Raw genomic sequence first — 6,137 nt, 5'->3', positions numbered from 1 at the left:
GGAAAGTCAGTGAAATAATGGATGTAATTTGAAAACATTTGATATTTGGACAATAGTTTGGTTTTTTTCCTTTAAAAGAGCTTTGCAAAATCAAAATAAATTCAAGAAGGGCATTTATGTATTGGCCATTTCTTTATTAACTCCTCTGATTATAATCCAAGCTTTTACATTTAAGATTGAGTAGCAAATTTGAAACTATAGAAAGAGAAGTTTTTATACAGAATAAGATACTTTTTGTGAATGTTCAGTAGCTTAGGAAGAGGAGACATACAATAAATGGTCAATAGGTTTACTTGAGAAGGTATCTGATAAAATTAATTCATTTTTTTAAATCCCAAAGGTAGAAATAATGTTATTTAAATCAACAGTGAAATAAAGATTTCAAGAGGAATCAAAAGAACAATTTAAAAGGATTGTTACAGGACTATTTGCTTTTAAAACAACAACAAATCACAGAAAACAAGATTTGCCTTTATTAACAGTATATTTGCTACAGAATTGAGGGACAGTTTTATTCAAGGCTGGAAATCCACTCACACAGAATGATCATAAGCTAGTAAAATGAATGCGAAGAAAACTTATATCAAAATATATTACACTTGTTAAAAATTTGGTACACATCTGAGAGAGAGAGAAAAAATATATGTTTAATGTAGGCCTAATGCTTTCCAAAAATTGAAAATAACCCTTACATATAGTTCAATAGATTCTGTATTTTATATAAAAGGAAAACCACAGTTCATAAATAATCTATTCAATTACTTATGTAACCAGTCTGTTGACGGGTATTTCTTTTTAAAGAAAACCTAGTTTTTTAACTTGCTATTACATCTTCCTATGGCCCTTATCTTCCTATTCTGACAAATGATCAGAGCACAGAAAAAGACCTTGACAATCACCTTCTTTACAGTATATGTCAGCTTGTGCTTAATATGCACAGAGCTAAATATGAACGTGGTTATAATGAAAACATTAAGTGCAAAAGTGGTGAAGTTACAGTGCAAATGACATAGTTTAAGGGGAAAAAACCAAAAGTGCAGAGATCAAAGGTAGAGTTGTTGGAGCTAGACAGGTGCATAGATAAATAGATGATAGATAGGTTGATAGGTAGATATTCAAAGCACATTTTATTGGATAGATGAAAGAAGTTATCTCCACTATCAGACTGATTGATTGAATGGATAACTGAATAAACGAATGGATATAAAAAGTTAAAATGAACTGTCTGATAAGAGGGAAAGATTAAATATTCGACTCTGATCAGTTATTATTTCATTTAAAATTATTGCTCCAGTTATAACTCCTTGAGAGACCAAGCACATGTTTGGATGTCAATGGGGAAAATGCAATGTAGTATGCGGTGGCACAAAAACACAACAGCTCTCAAGCCGCGTCTGTTTAACAAAGCACAGAGAAAGTTTTGTTTCAGTAACCTTTGCCCTGGTGACCTCTTAGCCAGATGACTGCAATGTGTTTTAATGATGACTTATTCATATAGCTTTTCTGGCAAAGTTACAAATATGATTTGTCTGGTACATCATTTCAATTTCCCTTTGAACCAACAGATCTTAAATGTCAGGTAGTTTCCCCATTTGTGTACAAAACAAGTTGAGTCGGCTTAATGTCTGAAATCAACTGAGGTAAACTGAGTGCTAGTACTTACTACAGGTAAGTAGTAAGCATAACAGAAAAAAAGATAAAAGCATTTGAACTGATAGGAAGGTAGAAGTAAATTCTGCAAATTTGTGTGCTGAAAACAAGTAGTATTCCTTATCTGTTTTTCTTTCAAATAACTTTTCTTAATAATAAAGAACAGAGTACAAATGAAAGCCTTCCTTGCTACTTCTGTCCCACTTACTTTATCTTGCCAAAATTGGGGGGCAGGGATATAGAGGGTAGAAAAGACGTCTGATCTTTGTCTACTCTTCTCCACATTTGTTGTCTCTGTTTTGAATGGCAAGGGAAAATTGAGGGATGGGGAGAAATGTGTCCTTTGGTATCAGTTCTCCATGCACTAAAATATCCCATTTCCTCTAATTCTCTTTCCATGAAGTGAACTGAAGTATAGCTTAACTGCAGGTGTCACCTAAAGAGCAACATCCTATTATTTGTTTTCCCTGGCAGTTACCAATCACATGGGACATTGATGAAAGCTGATGGTTTAAGAGAAGCTGCTCCTGTCCCAATGTTGACATCTTTTTAAGTCCTCATGGAAACTATTGGAAAATGAAGTGGGAAATGGCCCTATAGTACAGTGTAAAAAGTCTAACTCCCCCATTGTGTTTCCCAGCTCAATCACACACACACACATGTAGCAGTTCCCTTCACCCAGTCTCAGAACTATCCAAAATAAAGCCAGCTGCAAGCAGGCCAATATTAGTCCACAGGGCAATGGCCAATGGCCAATGGCAATAGTCCATACAACAATAGAAAGTTGCTCCAACAGGTAAGTCCACCAAAAAACCTAAGGCAAAGCTGAAAGTACATCCGTGACAGCTCACTAGGCGAGAAAAGTTCAGAGTCTTCAAGGTGCAAAGTCAAGCAGGGAGACAGGAACAAACAGTCATAAACCAAATATGTTGTTCCCAGCAAAGCTTCCCTCTGCTTGCTGTGATAAATAGCTTTCTGGTGTAGCCCATCAAGACGGGCAGGGCCTTCTCACAAGTCATCTGGCAGATCTCCTTTGCTCTTATTTTTTCTCTGCCCTAAGTGCTCTCGGATCCAACACAGAAGGCAGCCCCTCCTCTTCCTCTTCTTCACTGACCTGAAAATGGTCCCCAACCCCCTGTAAATCTCTTTCAGCCAGCAGTAATTAATTAACTCAGTTCCTGATGTACCGGGAATGAGCTCATACTCCTTTGAGCTGGCCTCCAAGGAAGAGCCAGAAAAGTCATCCAAGGGAGACATCACACCCACTGCCAAATGACATGACAACCAGTGAATAGAAGTAAAATAATGCCCGCAGCGGTGTCAGTGAGAGAAGGGCAAAGTCATGCTCCTCGATTTATCTTGTTAAGGTGAGCCATAGATTAACTGCCCAGAATCAACTTGTGTTGGAAGAAGCGGGACACACACACATTTAAAACTGGAATAGCAAAAAGTTCAGGATTTCTTCTTGGTTGAAGACAACATCACCCACTCATTTCTAATAAATGTAATTCTTGAAGCATCATCAATTCAAGGTTAGCAGATCATGGGAAAGAGCCCTTAGGGACATCATGATTAAATGGCTTCTGTTGCAAACTCATTTGCAAATGACGTTCTTGGATGGATCTAGCCACACTGAGATATGTTCTGGTGCCTCAAAAATTAAATTAGTAGGATATTCTTTATATTTTATTCCCTTTGACCTTATTTTAAAATATTGAAGACAGCTATCTTCTCTGAACGTATTTCATTTCTTGGAAAAAGCACCATTTACAATCAATTCTGCGTGGCTTACAATCGTAAAGTCTATTTGGGAGCTAAATAACTGATGGATTATTTTGATCATGAAATACCTCTTGGGGATTTTCTCTTGGTGGTACAGTAATTGTCAAGAATTTCCTTTGTTGTAAGCTAAAGAGGGTTGCTTGAGACCCTTTGTGTGAACTCTTGTTGTTGTGTTTTCTTATGTAAGTTCTCAACTTCAGTTCTGTTGTGTCTGCTGTTCTTTTGGTCATCCTGGTTGTAACGGGTTGAAATTTAAAGAACATGTAATGTAATTGTTTTAAAACAATATAGCTGGTGGTTTTTAACCACAAAATTGATGGTAGACACTTTAAAGGAATTTTTGACTGAAATCAGCAGGGGAAAAATTGCTATGGGTTTTGTCATTTTTTAAAATATTATTTCTGGAAGAAGATGAGAGCAGGTATAAGTTGATCTAGATGACATCCAAACTGCTTTGAAGAGATTAGGGAGTTTAAAATGTGCCATGTGAAATTATCTTAGAAATTTATCTTAGAGAAAATTTTAGACATGTTCTATAAAGAAAGGGTTTGATGTGTCCATAAGAAAACTCAAATTCATTGAATGGGCTATAACAGAATGACTCTTTTCGAAGTTGTTTTCTAAGATTATTTTTATTTATTTTTATTTCATATTTCTTAAGTGCCCACGTCTCTTAGATTAGAGATTTTGCTGGCCTGATTTTGCTTTGGTGGAGGAAAGGAGAAGAGAGAACTTTTCTTTTTTTTTTTTTTTTTTTTTTTTTTTTTTTTTTTTTTTTTTGAATGGAATGGAAAATGGCAGTCTGAGCTTTTTGCTTTCACGATTGCCCCCCCACTGTTCTTTTTAGATCTAAACAGTGTTGGGGCTTGGAGAAGAACTCTGGATTTTAGTGGAGAGGAACTCTGGATTCAGTGGAGAGGAACTTTGGATTTTTATCTATAGCCAGAAAAGGAACGGTGAGCTTGGGGGATTTGAAACTGGCTATTATCATCTTTACTATTACCATAACCATCATGGCAAAGAGGAGGAAATTATTGTGGCTTGGGCGAACGAACTAAGTGGCAATTAGCCACTACCATCATAGTTTGCCTGAACACCCGCCCCTCCTCTATCCTGTATTTTAGTGCCTACCCTCTCACCTTGGAGCCTCTCCTTTTATCCCTCCCGTGGTTGGACAACTTCTTTCTTTTCCTGTCTCCCCCTGCTACTGTGGAGCCACGTTTGCCTGCCTATCTGTTCTCACTTAATGCGAGTTTTACTGCCTGGCCTGCGACCATCGGCATTGGCCCGGAACAACTGCTCTTCCCCACCACCTGCTACCACTGAACAACGACCATCTGTTTAACATCCTGATATTTTATGGTATACATACTTATGGTGCATTTGGTTTGGGGAAGGAAGTGATAGAGGATGGCAGTTTCAGGGACAGGAACTTGGCGTTTTAAAAACTGGACATTAAGTTGGCACCCCCCCTTTCCCCCTTCTAACTGGTTCCAGTCACTTGTAAACTTTGGACATATAGACTTTGGCCGCTCCAGGACTTCAGGAGAAGGGGAAGATAAGATACCCCCCTGCATACTACCGTTTTATCTCCTATGGACCGTTATTGTTTATTATACCACGCTCTATCTGGATTTGGAGGGTGTGAGTTTGCAAAGCTGGTGTTGGCTGATGCCTGGGGCCTGTGCTCTGCCCCCCCTCCATCTACAATTATTTATAGAATACGGTTCTTGGACTTTGGCCTTGGATTTCTCTGGAACTGGAGGAAGGGAGGCTGGCTCTTCTGGAACTTATAATTTTAAATTCTGTGTTGCGCAATTTTAAATGGGTATGTTGAGTGCGTGAGACTGAATGAGTTAGTATGAAAGACCCACTTTTTAGTACTATTATTGCTGTATTCTTTTTGTGTTTTAATTATATTGTGGGGACTGCCTGTGTGAGTGCCTGAGTATGCCTGATTCGGAGGACCTGGCGGGACATGCGGGGGCCATTGGGGTGGTTGGGGGAATTATGCCCACGGGAGAGAGTCGGAGCATTGCGGTCATAACAGGGAGAGGCAGATATGGCGGGGACTTTAGGGCTGGCCATTACAGGGGAAGGAGGGTTCGCTATATTGCAGAGATCCCTCCTTCCGGCCCTATGAGTACCACTCCAAGGTCAGATGGCGTGAGCGATCAGGACCCTGGTCTCAGGCTGCTGTCGCTAAATGCCAGGTCTGTTATCCATAAGGCTCCCCTCGTCCGGGACTTGATTGTAGACGAGGGGGCAGACCTGGCATGTATTACTGAAACATGGCTGGGCACGGAGGGAGGAGTCCCCCTCGTAGAGCTGTGCCCAGACGGGTTTCAGGTGCTTCATCAGCCGAGAGCCCAGGGAAGGGGTGGCGGTGTGGCTATTGTAGTCCGGGAGTCTTTAGCTCCTCGTAGGATCCCTGCTCCGGAGCTTGTCGGGTGTGAGTCCCTGCTAGTGAAGTTGGACCTCAAGGGTCAAGCGGGTTTGCTGCTAACGTACCTGCCTCCCAACTGCGTTGCAGCGGCCCTCCCTGCGCTCCTCGAGTCAATAGCCGAGCTAGCAATTGAGTTCCCTAGACTAATGGTTCTGGGGGACTTCAATTTGCCTTCGCTCGGCGAACACTCTGATGGAGCGCAGGAGTTCATGGCCTCCATGACAGCCATGGGCCTGACCCAGGTAATTCGAGGCCCTAC

Source organism: Thamnophis sirtalis, unplaced genomic scaffold (genome assembly GCF_051295495.1).
Source record: "Thamnophis sirtalis isolate CommonGarterSnake01/CBP01778 unplaced genomic scaffold, rThaSir2_p1.2 scaffold_8, whole genome shotgun sequence".
NCBI lineage: Eukaryota > Metazoa > Chordata > Lepidosauria > Squamata > Natricidae > Thamnophis > Thamnophis sirtalis.
The sequence above is the reverse complement of the archived record's forward strand: the minus strand, read 5'-3'. Positions refer to the sequence as shown.